The sequence below is a fragment of the Pteropus alecto genome, unplaced genomic scaffold, assembly GCF_000325575.1.
Source record: "Pteropus alecto unplaced genomic scaffold, ASM32557v1 scaffold14, whole genome shotgun sequence".
Lineage (NCBI taxonomy): Eukaryota > Metazoa > Chordata > Mammalia > Chiroptera > Pteropodidae > Pteropus > Pteropus alecto.
The window spans coordinates 19006396-19019108 of NW_006436810.1; the positions used below are offsets into that span (position 1 = coordinate 19006396).

Below are 12713 nucleotides of genomic sequence, written 5' to 3' on the forward strand. Positions count from 1 at the left end.
CGCTGCCCCAAGGAACAGTGGCCCCAGCGTCAGGACGAGGCTCGAGGGAGCGGCTGGGCTGGGTCCCCAGCCGTGGGAGCACGGCCCTTCTGGAGTGCGGCGGTGGGGACGGCTCACGACAGCCTGTGCGTCTCAACCGGCGGCCGCGTGTGCACCAAGTGTCCATCCTTCTATCTCGGCTGCTTCCAGAGTCAAAGGAAGTTTAACAAACACTGTTGCAGAAGGACCGGAGTGGATGCGGAGTGGCCTGGGGCGGCCGGCCCACGAGGTGTGAGGGGCGGCTCGGGGTGAAGGCTCCGGGGCTGGGCGGATCACCCAAGCCTTCGGTGCATCTGCTGCACCCTGGGCTCCGCGCCTTCTTCCTGCGCCCGCAGACACGCCTGTGGGTGGCCGATCTGGGCGGCCGCTGAGCAGGTGCTGCGTGGGGCCAGGGGCCTCGCAGGGCTGTCCTCACCGCAGGCCTGCGCGAACACTGACCGCCTGCCACACAGACCCAGACACCCCGTCTGCGCGGCTCAGACCCTGTGCGGCCTTTTGAGTCAGGCCTCTCAGCATGGCATTGGGCTCGTGTGTGCCAAAGCAGTGCCCATGTCCTGCTTTTTAATGGCGGGACCGGTTTCCGCTGTGGCCGGACCAGATTTCATTTATCCATCCACGCTTGGTCGGCACTTGACTTGTCTCCACCTTCTGGCTACTGTAAAGCTGCCGTGAACATTTGTGTACAGGTGTTTGTGTGGACGTCTGTCTTCCTCTCTCGGTCGACACCCAGGAGCAAAGGAGCCAGGTCACTGGTGACTGACTCTCAAGAACCACCAACCGGTCCCCACAGCAGCCGCCTGTTCCACGTGCCACAGTGGTGAGGCCCCAGCTCTCGGCATCTCAGAAACAGAAACGTAAATTACACCGGGGCTTGGGGTCTGGGTTCCCGAGCACCGTGCGTCTGGAGAAGAGGCCCGGCCCAAACACTGGGCATCAGCCGCGGCCGCTGCAGCCAGCGTGACCAAAACCACGCACGCTCTGGCTGCGCAAGGCAGAAAGCCCTAATTTAAGATGTTCAGCACCATCATGTGGAGCTCCGTCTCCCGCCATCGGGCTGTGATTCCTGCCAGCAAACACACTGCTGTGGCTGCTGATCAGTCTGTCACCGAGACAACAAGGCTCAACCAGATGCACGGCAGCCGGTGCCTGCCCGGGAGGTGCAGATCCTGGGCAGACACCACCTGGAAGGGGTCGAAAGCACAGACCAGCTTCATTTTTTCTGTTAAAAGTTTTCTCAAATAATGGATCGTTCCAGAAAGCACCTTAAAGTTGTCTGAAATACTCCTGCCGAAGGGAAGCCACGCTCAAGTTCTGGGGGGCCTTGGACTGCTCCCCCGAGGGTTTGCTGGGACACCCTCCAAATGCACGGCGAGGATTGCAGGCTCCTGGCAGCACCTGAAATTCTCCGCTGAGATCCAAGGTCCAGGCTGCTGACGAGACCGCTGGGCTCAGCGATGAACGGGTCACTGCGTCTGCCCTTCTCAGCTCACAGCTTCAGCACACAGGAGAACCTGGTGCCCAGCTCGCCATCCGCTGGGGCAGGTCACCTGCCATTGCCGAGTCAGTCCCTCCTGTCCCAGGGCTCCTGAGCACGAGTCGCAGAGACGCCTGTGAACACCAACCTACCGCAAAGTGCCTGCTAAACCGCTCTCCCCAACTCACTCTGGTGCTCGGCAGTGTCCCAGGACCCAGCCCCGGCCGCTGGCCCCCAGACGGGGGGATGCAGGGGCCTCGCAGAGGTCGGGACGCCGAGTCAGCTGAGAACACCTCTCCTGCAGGCTGGGCTCTGGTAAGAGCCCCCGCCCCTTTCCCCTGGTCCGCGCGGCTCTCGAGGCCCATGACGCCCCCTCTGACGGATGCGGAAAGTGGGGCCGGCTGCTGCGCCGTGCTGGTCAGGGCTGCAGGGGGCACGGCTTTGTCACGCCCCCACGGCCTCTGCTCGGCCACTCGCGCACCTGACCAGTACGCAGGGGAGGCGCTCACGTCCCTGTGCTGGGAGCGGAATGGCAGGCAGATCGGGCAAAGGCGTTAAACGCCATGGAAAGAAAGGGCCCCTGATCCCTAACAGTCGTCTCGTGCCGCTAAAACACACCTGCGCTCGTCACGGTTCTGCGGAGACGCGGAACCACATGCGGACACGCGGAACCACATGCGGACACGCGCGGAGGAGATTTGCTGCGGGAAGTGGTGCAGGCGGGTGGAGGCGCGAAGGCCCCAACGCTACAGGCTGCAGCTGGAGAAGCAGCGGGTCCGACACCCGGGGGCGGAGAGGCAGACGCCGGGGCTCAGAGGGGGCTGCACTCCCTCCTCTTTTCTGTCTCATTTGGGCCTTCGGGGTCTGGACGAGGCCACCGCGTCGAGGAGAGCCATCCGCTCCACTCCGCTGACTCAAATGCTAACCTCGTGTGAACACCCAGAACTCATGTGTCACCAGCTATCTGCGCCCCCTTTAGGCCCGTCGAGTTGACACATGAAATCAACCGTCACAATACTGTACACAGTGCATGGAATAACAGTGTAACATCTTGTGGACTTGGCGACACACTGTGTCAGCTCCAGCTGCTGCAAGGAGCAGCAGAGGTCAGCGGATGTGGCGCTCAGGGTTGCAGAGGCCACGCCCAGGGTCCGGCTGCTGCGGCCCCTCCCTGCCGCAGACACACCTCGCTGGGCCCTCGCGTGACAGCGAGTCACACGGGCTCTACCCTGTCTTGTAAGGACATGGCCCTGTCAGACCGGCCCTTCCCGTGGCTTCATTTCACCCCAAGGACCCCTGGAAGCCCCTCTCTGTAACAGCCAGCGCGCGCACATTGCAGGGACGTGCCTCCATTTACCAGCCTGCAGGGGACACCCGTGGACCCGTCACCGTGTTCTGAGGGGACTTTTCCGAGTGGGGATGCTGGCTTTGAGTTGACACAGGACGAGATATTCCGAAGCCTGTTTCCACGAAGGCTCTGCAGGTGTCTCCACACCCAAAGCCTCCAACGGCCCACCAGCCCGTCCTTCCAGTCAGAGGACAGTAAACCCCGAGCAGCTTCCCGAAGGAGGCGCTCTGGAGGCGAGGAAGTTTTCAGAGTCACGCGCAGGGTCTGCGGTGAGGACAGACTAAAGGCGGAGGACAGGACAGCTACCAGCCATGACGGAGGTGAAGGCTGGGAGGAGGTCAAGGGCTTGGGGCTGACAGGCACGTCTCAAAACCGTCAGGATTCACGTTTTACCCGGAAAGTATTAGCACAGACAGAAGCGTGTGCAAGAGGAACAGTGGCTGAGGGGCGGGCGCGGGCAGACGCCCAGCGGGTGCCGGGCCGTCACAGAGCAGATGTTCGCGACTGTGCCCCTCGCCAGAGCTGCCCGGCGTCTCCCCCGGGAGACGTCAACACGCAGGACGGCCTGAGGGCCGAGCCGGGCGGAAAGTTTACACCGAGAAGGTAAGTTTCTCAGCACTGGTCACCCTACTTATAATGTACATTTCTACTTTCTCCAAAATTGTAAACAAAAGTGCCCCAAAGCCCCAGACAACGAAACTGGCCTGCAGAGACGGCCCAGCCGTGGGCGGCACGGAGGGCACGTGGCGGGACGTGGTCCCCACGACCCTTCCCCAGACAGAGGACTCACACGCATCTTGCCGTAGAGGGAAAGCAGTGACTACTCTGCGCTCAGTTTTACCAAATATCGCTGTGATTCACCCCTAAAAACCAGCAGGAAGCTGAGAGCACATCACGCCTGGGCAGGTCTCACCCATCGGTGACCGGGTGACAGTGTTGTGAAACGTCACCACTGGGGGAACTGGGCAAAATACACAGGGATCCGTGTGCGATTTCTGACAACTGCAATCATCTTAAAAAAATCTCAGTAAAAACTCGGCCCCAGCAGAGGGTGGCTCCCAGTGTCCACCAGTGTCCACCCAGGGGAGACAAGGGCAGACCTTGTGCCTCCGGCTGAGGCCATGCAGACCTGGTGCCTTTTGGGCCAGACCCCGCCGGGGACTCTGAGTGGGGCTGCGAGGCCCCACCCGCCTCCGGGCAGCACACACACGAGAAGGCTCCTCCAGACCTGTCCTCGCTATGCAATGAGCAGACACTGAGAGCCCCCGGGGTGAATCCCTGACGCATACTGCTGGTCAGCGGGCCCCCGCCCTGCACAGCTGGCTCCTGCCGTGGAGCCGGTGCCTGCTCTGTGGGCTGGCCCACCGCGGGACAGGCGCTCACGGGCCGGGCGGCCGAGCGCTCACCTTGGAGCCTCATCTCCATCCCTCTCATCACGGCCCTTTGGCAAATCAGAGTCTATGTCCCCGACCCACGTGGCAGAAAAGTCAGTCAGCGTGGTGGGTGCGGACCCGGCCTTGGCGAGGGTCCCTGGAGGGTGCTGGGGCTGCTCAGAAGGGACAGGGACCTAAGACAGAAGGCTGAGGGACACCGTTTCGGAGGCATGCTGGGCCTCCAACGCGAGCTCCTCAAATGTCCTCCCCCGAGCTCCCCCGAAGCCCATCCCCCCACGCGTGGGACCACGTGGACACTGAAGAAGCAGCCTTAAGGTCCGTGCCATGTGGGCCTCTGCCTGGACGCAGCGGGGAAGGCACGAACCTGGGCAGTCGCCGGCAGCACCGCTGACTCACGGGAAAGGCAGAGCCACCCGTCCAATGCCCTACGTTTCTGCGGAAGCCACGGGGGCGGGGGGGGCTGATGACAAGGCAGCAGTCAGAACACGTGGTCCCTGCCTCGCATCCAGGGCTTCTGGCCAATCCTCCTGGCACCGTGCCCAGCGCCAGGCCCATGAGGTGTGGAGGGCCTGGAGGGCGGCCGCAGGCGAGGGCAACGTTTCCAGTTGGTTGTCCCAGAAGCGGAATCACTCGGGCGTCTCCCCTGAGCAGGCCCTCGACACGCAGGAGGCTGGGGGTGACAACAGCCCCGTGGCCCCCTGTGTGGCAGCCCGCCTCCCGCCCACGCCGCCCACCGCAGGGGACATTCCTTCCCGTACAGGGCGGGGTCCTGGGAGACCCCCGTACAGCCGCTGCGAAGGGCGAGCCCCCGATGGCTGTGGGCTCAGCCTGGCCTCAGCCCTGCGGGCTCCCCGCGCACCGGGGCAGAGGTCTGACTGCAGTGTCCACTGCCCCCGGCTGTGACAGAGCCCAGCGGTCTGCTGAGAGGGCAGGGGGTTATGTGCCCCCTGGACATGACAGGAAGGCAGGGCCCTGGGCGCCCTCTGCCGCGAGGGGACAGCTGGGCGGTGGCGGCAGCCACACTCGCTCTCTTCTCGGGTCAGGAGGGACGTGGCACCGGGTCCGCACCATGAACTCTGGCGCTGCTGGCGCCCCACAGGGACGGGGTGCTGGGCCCTCCCGGACGAGCCGACCAGCCTCGTGTCCTGGGTCTGCCCAAGCTCCTCGTCACAGTAACTGCAGCAGAGCTGGGAACCACACTGGCTGGGGCCTGAGCTGCCCTGCGGCTCCCAGAAGGACCATCTCATTCTTAAACTTGTCTACCACCCCCAGTGATGGGTCCCCCAGTGTGACGGGGACTCTCGGAAATGGTGAGAAGCAGGGGGCGCCCAGCTGCTGCCCAACGCTTCAGTGCGGTCCACGTGGCCAAGCCCCGGGCAGCCTTTCCTGGGGAGGTCAGCCCTCGGCCTGTAAGCCCAAGGACTGGCCACGACTGACCCCAAGGCTCCTGACACCAGGGACACGTGGTGGCAGTGAAGACATTTGTGGTTGTCAGAACTGGGGTGCTACTGGCATCATGTGGGTGGGGTTGGGGTGCGGACACCCCACAGTGCTCAGGACGCCCATGGAAGAGCTGTCCTCCCCACGCGCCCACAGTGCTGTGGCTGTGAACACTACGGAACGCGTTTCCAGCACAAAGGCCCCTGAGGGTCGGGGGTCCCTCCGCCTGCCTGAAAACAGGGTCACGCGAGAGCTCCAGCAGGGCGGGCACAGCCGGCCACCTCGGAGCCCGGACTCCCAGCCGTCCCGTCCGGGTCCTGACTGGGAACACGGAGTTCCCGCAGAGACGCCTGGAGAAGCCACAATTACCCAGGAATCACCGGGGGGCGGCACACGGCCCTCAGTCCATCCCGCACCAGCCGCCCCTCAGAGAAGCACCAAACCGTGCATCAGCCCCTCGGAAAGTCACGGCGACTCGGGGAGAACAAACTGCCGTGGAGACCTTTTTCAGGGTTCGTTTTTCGTTCCAGGTGGGGGGCTCGATGCTCTATGGGAGGGGACATGTGCCAAAACCCGAGGAGGCCGCCCGTCGACACAGGTCCCGCCTCCAGCCTTCCCCCCACCGGGCCGGTAGGGCGGGCAGTCTGTGCCGGTGGGCCAGGGCCAGCGGCCAGGGACGGAAGGACCGACGCTCAAGGCTGCTCCTGAGTCAGCTGTCTGAGCCCCCTGTTAAGGAGGCATCCGTGGGGAAACTGAGGAAAGAGCTGGCGTGTGTGGAACAGGCCGCAGGTGGGGGGCGGACATGACAGCCAGGGTGGAAAAGCTCGGGGGTCCTCCTGGTGGCAGCTCTGAAAAGCAACACTGAAGCCGCCCAACGGCAGCAGCGCCACCCCCCCCCAGTCAGAAGGCCCACGGCCGCCGAGCTGGCCTCACACACAACCCGAGCAGCAGGCGAGCCCGGGAAGGAGGCCATTTGTCCGGCCCCGTCTCTGTGCCCCAAGTGCCACGCTGGGAGGGACCCTCGGCTTTGGCACTCGCCGTCCTGACCACGAAGGGGTGGACTGAGCACACGTGGCCGCACAGCACTTTCTACAACTTGTACACACAAAAAGGAACAGAACAAACCCTCCAAATAAAGCTGTGGTGTGAAGTTTGAACTCCCCAAGTCAGGACATGGCCTCAGACACCCCAGTGTGGGCTGAGCACGTGGCGCACGCGGAGCCCACCCTGCCAGCCCAGCGACGCCGCAGCCGAGCGCACCGACTCCTGCCTCCACGGACTCTCTTCTTGGTCAGGCAGCTCTATTTTCTTTGGTCTTTTAGTTTCCCAAACAAGATAAAATTAAGAACCCGCCCCAGATGCAGTTGCCTGTAACGTGAAAAACAAACACTAGGTCTCCAACCTGATTGGCCTTCGTGAAAATCACAGTGACCCTTGTGCTCACTGATGGAGACTGGGAGCTTTGTCCCCAAGCTCAGGACCAGGACAAGGTTCCAACGGGGCCATTAGGCAAAAAAAAAAAAAAAGAAAGGAAGGAAGGAAGGAAAGGCCTCTCAGGGGAAAGCGGGGGAAGGCCACGTCCAGGGCTGGGGGTGCTGAGTCACGTGGTAACTCTGTGGCTGTCCCGAAGTGCACAAGGCGCCCAATGCGAACCTGCCCGAGAACGTCCCCAGCAGCAGGTGACGAAAGGCCACGCACTGCGTGGTCCCACTTCCGTGGAGTGTCCGGAAGGTGCAGCCCCCGAGCAGAGCAGGCCGCTGGCTGTGGCGAGCCAGGGAGAGACTACTTAAGGGGGTCGGGGACTCGTTCCGGGGTGACGAAAATGTTCCAAAATTGACTGGCTGTTCGAGTCTGTAAAGACCTTAAAAGCCATCGAACTGCACACTCTAAGTGGGTCTATTATGTGATATGTGAGTTACATCTTGACAAAGTTTTTATTAAAATAAATAAAATGGTTCCTTCCATTTTAGAAAACCCAGGTGCCTCAGACTTGATGACAAATCGAGCTGCTGGAAGCTCAGATGGCCATCAGGAGCAGATGACCGACAGCCTCCCGCTGCTAGTCCACCCTTCCCCCCAGCGAGGTGAAGTCCCTGTCACTGAGTGAAAAGCCTGCACGTTTCTGCCTCGACCACGCCACCCGGCACACGCCTCGCCTCGTCACGGGCCAGTTCAGTCCTCCACTTCCAGACCGGTCGGTCGGCCCTGGGGGCCAGGACGAGGAGCTGCCACACGGGGGGGCCACCGCCCTGGAGACCTGGCCAACCGCAGACCCCTGAGGAGCCGCCAGTCACAGCTGAACTGACCTGTGATGCTTCCATTTTTGTTGGAGGCTCTTTTTCCCTAACTATTTCGGATTTCTTTCATTTTTGTTACAAACTTGGAGCGCTTGGTCATTCCAGACTGTTCCATCTGGCTTCCGTGCGGGTCTCTGAGGTGGCAGTGGTGAGTACACAGGCTTGGCAGAACGAAGGAGTAGCCGTTCAAGGGGTGATCCCAGACGCCTGCCCTCATTTCAGTCCACAGAAAGGGGGGCGAGTGGCGGGCGAACCTGCCAGCGACGGCAGCTTCGGTGACGCTCCAGCGGCCTGTCACGAACGGCGCCTGTCCCCGACGAGCAGCCACAGCTCAGAGCACCTCCGACCCGTGGGGGCGGTGATCAGGCGACAGGCAGCAGGCACTGTGTCTGGGACGCCGTCTGCAAGCGCCGCGCGTGCCCCGTGCACCCCGCGAACCCCATGAGCCCGCGCCTGCTGGGCCTGGCCGCTGCGCAGCCCCTTGGCCACTGCGGCCACCGCCGACCGCCAGCGCGGTCCTCTGAGCTGGCTGAGGGGGCAGGCAGCACAGCGTCAGGGGCAGAGCCGAGACCCACCGGACGACGCTGGTCCCACGGCCGTGTCCCGCAGGAGCGCGCGCCGCCCGCCCTGCCCCCTAACACCCTCCCTTCGGGCTGGGAAGGCCGCTGTCGCCCCACGGCGCGATGACCTGCTCTGGCGCCACAGGTGGCAAAGCCACAGGGGTCCTTCCGAGTCCTCGCTGAACGGCCAATTATACCCTCAAAGGGGATTTAACTTTTAATGCACCAGGAAGAAGTGATTTTATAACTGATTTTAATAAAAGTAAATTAACTTCCGCTGTGTTTCCTGTGTGGCAGCACCGAAGGCAGAGTCACACCACCCTGAGGTGAAACTACTCCCAGGCGAAAACCGAAGATCCTGGGACACGGTGGGACACGGTGGGACACGGTGGGACACGGTGGGACACGCACACACCCATCGGCAGCAGCGGGGGGCCACTAGGCAGCACGAAATGACGGACACCGTTTTCCCCATCACTGACCCCAGCTCAGCGGTCTGAGAGGTGGGGGTGAGCTCCTGTGGGCTGTGCCATCACTGGGGACCCGCCCACCCTGACACCCAGAAGCGAGGGCAGATGCCAGCAGCTCCGCCTGCCACCTTTCCGTCCTGGCACTCGACGAGCCGCACGGCCCGGCTGCGGGCCGCAAGTCCACCGGAGCGAGAGCCCTCCCCAGGCCCTGCTCCCCTGCATCGGAATCTGCTTAGGATGCGGAAGGTGGAGAAAAGGAGGCGATGTGGACCACGATTTCCCACGACGATGCAGGTCGGACTTCATGTGGCCTCTTGGGACCCCCTCCCAGTCGTTCCGTCCTGCGATAGCTGGGGGCAGACTTGGGGGTCACCGGGAGGCCGGGCAGTATGCGACCTCTGCAGCCGCGCGTCCCCAAGTCGCAGAGGCTGACGCGAGCGGCTGCAGTGGCTGCGTGGAGGCGGAGGGTAGGGCGGCCTCACGGCCTGTCCCCCACAGGTGCTGCCTGCAGCCTCGCAGGGCCACCACCATCCCCCAGAAGAGCGGGGCTGCCCATATGTCCACCCCGTGGCCCAGGGCTGTGATTCAGCCTGTATTTACAGGATGCTATGGCGGCCACCAGAGAGGACAACTGTAATCAAAACAGCCGAAAATAGCTGTTGGCAGAGAACCCCACACTTAGGGCGGACGCCCCAGCAGCCCCACGCTGGCATCCAGCAGGCCCAGCCTGGCCGTGCTCCATCCTGACCACCCTTCCCTTTCAAAGAGGGGGGTCGCAGGAGCCCCATACAGAGGCCCGGAGAGGGTCAGCAGGTCGTGTCCCTCCTGAACTCAACCAGGCCCCGCCCTCGGCTGGGCCTGCCCTGGCGCCCATCAGCTGAGCCCGTGACAAACGCAGCTGCAGAAGACCGCCGGCAGCACAAAATGCCGACAGGCACGTCCCTTCTCTGAGGCTGCCGAGAAGCCCAGCGCCCGCTGGTCCCCAGGCCAGTGCCAGCAGCTCCTGAGCACGAACGCCCGTGAGAAAGTCCCGAGAGCCGGCCGGCCCTCGCCCCACGGCGGGCCCGTGCTTCCCCTGACCTTGACCCTAACGGGAGGCCCAGCTTCCCGGGAGTCCCTCCAGCCAGAGGCTCTTCTCATCTCCATCAGGCTGGACCTGCCCTTCCAGAGAAGGGACAAAGCGCCACGGACTCCATGCGTGTCCAGTGACTGGACGAGGCTCAGAGTGCCATGAAGTGTGGTGTCAGGAGGACGTCTGTCTGGACAGCTGGACCACGATGCCACTGGGTGTGGACTCACCTCCCCGGTTCACCTGTCAGTGCGCATAGCTCGGCACTTCCTGGCACCTTCATGAAGTTGCGCCACTGCCTAATTGCAGAAATTTTCATTACCCCAAAAAGAAACTCTGAGAGACACTGCTCCACAGAAGACACCGCAGACGCGTGGTCCCGAAAGGCAAGTGGCATCGGCACACGCTCCTCAGTGGTCTCTGAAGCTGACCTCGCCACTGAGGCCGCACAGGGGATGAGCAGGGGACATTTGGGGCAGATGTGTGTAGGAGACCATGGAGAGGCCTTGACCAACTGTCCAGCCCAACTGAAGCCCAGCGGCCTGGGCAGCCAGGCCAGAGGACAGCAGATCTAATGCAGGGGGGGGACGTGGGGCTGCGTGGCCACCAGCAGGACGCAGTGGAGGGCGAGCACGCAGCCCACACCACACGAGGCCCACCAGTGCACGAGCCGTCACCTGAGGACGAGGAGACCCCACCGACACACCACCCTGGAGGGGGGGGCCCACGGCTCCCCATTTCCCTGCTCTTAGCTGTGTCGGCAGAGAGCCTCCTGGGCTTCACCACTGCCGGGAGGGACCCATGGGAGCTCGGCTGTCACCAGGTTCCCCTCACCTGGGCTGGGAGGTGAAAGGAAAGATGTCTGGAGGGAAACAGATCTGCAGCTGTAGCTGCACCAGCAGAGGAAGTCACGGAGCTGTTAGGATCTGCCACCCGACACATAAACAGAGCCCAGAGCCGGCGTCTTGAGAGATGACGTGCTTTCCAACCGGGACCTACACAGCTCAGAGGGGTCCCACACAGGCGGAAACAAGGTCAGGGGGACCGACCCCTGAGTCCCTGTGGATACTCCAAAATGTCCAGAGGAGCTGGGAGGGGCTCCTTCCTGGGAGATTCAGCTCGAGGCGCAGCGCTTGCAGTGCGAAGTCCAGCAGCGCGGCCAGCCTGTGCAGGCGTGGCACGAGCAAGCAGAGGCACGAGGGGGGCCTGCGTCCCTGCAGGGGACAACCCCACCCGCCGGCGACAGCTCGTTCCTAAGGGACGTGCTCTGTGAACAGGTCTAACTCCTCACCCTTTCGCCGGGGACGCCCGACCACAGTGCAGACACAGATCACTCGTGAATGCGCTGGCGGCGTTTCGTCGGAATTTACGCACAGGTACTTGTTTGAGTCTGGCGTCAACTCACCAAAATGGTTCCCGTTTTAATGCACAGTTTCCACCGGAAAATGAAAACGCTCAGGAGACGGAGGGGGCTTGCACACGCAAACAGCGTGAATGTGCGTAACACAGGGAACTGCACAACGAAAATGGTTAAAATGGCAAATTTTATGTGACCTATGCTTTACCACGATAAAAAATCGGCCCCGTTCTTGGTTAATCATACGTATCGCACTAACGCCGCCCTTTACTGAGTGGCGCCGGGCACTGGTGTCTGTGGGATTGGGGGGGCACGCCCTGCAGCTGAGCCCCCACAAAGCAGCCCCAGATCTAACTGCCGTCTCTCCTGCACGTTCTAGGTTCAGGGTTTGTGAGAACCTGGGGTGCAGGGGGAGCCCCCGGGTGAGTCACGTTCCCACAGGAGAGGATGGGACGTACAGAGACACGGGGGAAAAACAGGAAGACGAGCACTGGGCAGCGGGAAATCCGCATCTCGCTCACGCTTCTGGAAAAGAGAAAAGGTCGCAGTGGAAAATTTTGAACTGCAGGCGGGCGCAGGAAAAGCCCCCGGCACCGCGAACCGCTTCGTGCTGACGCACAGCGCACGCGCACGAGGCACCGCCGTCTGCGGGAGACGAGGGCTGCCGGGGGCTCAGGGCGCCCCAGGGCCCGCCCCTTCCGGGTTCTGAGCCTGCATCACCCTCGCACTCAGCGCAGAGAGACGCTGGGGGTCCCTGCAGACAGCTGCGTCTAGACAGACCCGTCAGTTCAGAGCTGTACAGGGATGTTGGACGCTTCTCGAAGCTTCAGTTTCGTCACGAGCAAAATGAGAACAATTATACAGCTTGGTTTGTTGTCACGAGATAATTTTGAAGTCCTTGGCTAACAGCAGAATGCCACGAGCACCTGTTTTTAAGACCAGCGGCCTGGCCTGGGGGTGTCCCGCAGGGAGGTCAGTGACCCTGAGAGGGGCCACTGGACTGGCCTCCGGTCCGGTCCCAGGTCAGGGGAGCCCCAGACCCCCATGTGTCACAGGCCTCCCTCCTGGGGCCACACGGAAGCGACTTCTCAGGGCTCCTGGAGTCAGGTGTTGAACAGCCGTGAGAGGAAGTGACAGATGTCAAAGGCAAACGAGAGGCTGTAACGGAGCTGGCGCTGGCAGAAGCCGACGCGGGAGCCACACGTGCGATGCCCGCTGAGCTGCAACCGGCCGGCGCGACCCCAAGCCGCGCCTGAACGAGGTGC

At 62.7% G+C, this 12713-nt stretch overlaps 2 long non-coding RNA genes across 2 annotated transcripts in view; one reads left to right on the forward strand and one right to left on the reverse strand.

The window, feature by feature from the left end:
• Window positions 1–12713, reverse strand: part of LOC112481236 — a 46858-nt gene that overhangs the window by 23389 nt on the left and 10756 nt on the right. The window lies entirely within an intron of this gene.
• LOC112481237 lies at window positions 7–8828 on the forward strand. Its single transcript, XR_003046845.1, has 2 exons — window positions 7–3464; window positions 7666–8828. It is a non-coding gene; the product is annotated as an uncharacterized LOC112481237 (long non-coding RNA).